The sequence below is a fragment of the Schistocerca cancellata genome, chromosome 2 (genome assembly GCF_023864275.1).
Source record: "Schistocerca cancellata isolate TAMUIC-IGC-003103 chromosome 2, iqSchCanc2.1, whole genome shotgun sequence".
In the NCBI taxonomy this organism is placed as follows: Eukaryota; Metazoa; Arthropoda; class Insecta; order Orthoptera; family Acrididae; genus Schistocerca; species Schistocerca cancellata.
Genome location: NC_064627.1, coordinates 604156412 through 604157462, shown reverse-complemented (window position 1 = coordinate 604157462; position 1051 = coordinate 604156412). Strand labels below are relative to the sequence as shown.

Here is a 1051-nt window from a genome sequence, read left to right as displayed (position 1 = left end):
CCTACCCAACACGCTCATTACTTGTGGAAGACACCGTAAGAGTTCGGGTAATATGTGTGTATCCGCACAGAAGAAGAAGGTCATGGCCGGTATTGCCAGAACTTGGTTCAAATGGCTCTGAGCACTATGGGACTCAACTGCTGAGGTCATTAGTCCCCTAGAACTTAGAACTAGTTAAACCTAACTAACCTAAGGACATCACAAACATCCATGCCCGAGGCAGGATTCGAACCTGCGACCGTAGCGGGCTTGCGGTTCCAGACTGCAGCGCCTTTAACCGCACGGCCACTTCGGCCGGCTGTATTGCCAGAACTATATACTTATATGGATTAGGTGTCTGTTCTCTCGGATGCACACGTATTACCTGAACTCTTACGGGACTTCGTAAGAATGTCTTCCGCTAGTAATGAGTGTGTTGGTTAGGGACACTACGAATGTAGCGTGTGGACATATAAGGTGAGAATGGGGGTCTTACGGGAGGCATGCGCGAGAAAGTCCCTGCAGTCGCAGTATCCTCTGTGCCCTCGGTGGCTCAGATGGACAAAGCGTCTGCCATGTACGCAGGAGATCCTGGGTTCGAGTCCCGGTCGGGGCACACATTTTCATCTGTCCCCGTTGATATATATCAACCCCCGTCAGCAGCTGAAGGTATTAATATATAATTCTAAATTCGATTCTCGACTTGGTTTAAATCTGGGGTGTTTGGAGGCAGGGGATTACGGTAAACTCACATTGGTGCTCATCGTACCACGCACATATACTGCGAGTTGTGTGACACGTTGCATTGTCCCTAGTAGATACCACCGTGCTGAGCAAAAACAAACAGCATGCAGCGGTGGACATGGTCCCCAAGCATAAATACATACTTGATTATTTGTGCCTTCCAGAATGACACCGCGTCCGACCATCCTGATTTAGGTTTTCCGTGATTTCCCTAAATCACTCCAGGCAAATGCCGCGATGGATCCTCTGAAAGGGCACGGCCGACTTCCTTCCCAATCCTTCCCGAGACCGATGACCACGCTGTCTCGTCTCCTTCCCCAAACCAACC

The 1051-nt window shown here is 50.0% G+C and overlaps 1 non-coding gene across 1 annotated transcript; it reads left to right on the top strand.

The window, feature by feature from the left end:
• Window positions 1–520: 520 nt before the first annotated feature.
• On the top strand, window positions 521–595 carry Trnat-ugu (transfer RNA threonine (anticodon UGU)). Its single transcript has one exon. It is a non-coding gene; the product is annotated as a tRNA-Thr (tRNA).
• Window positions 596–1051: the final 456 nt, after the last annotated feature.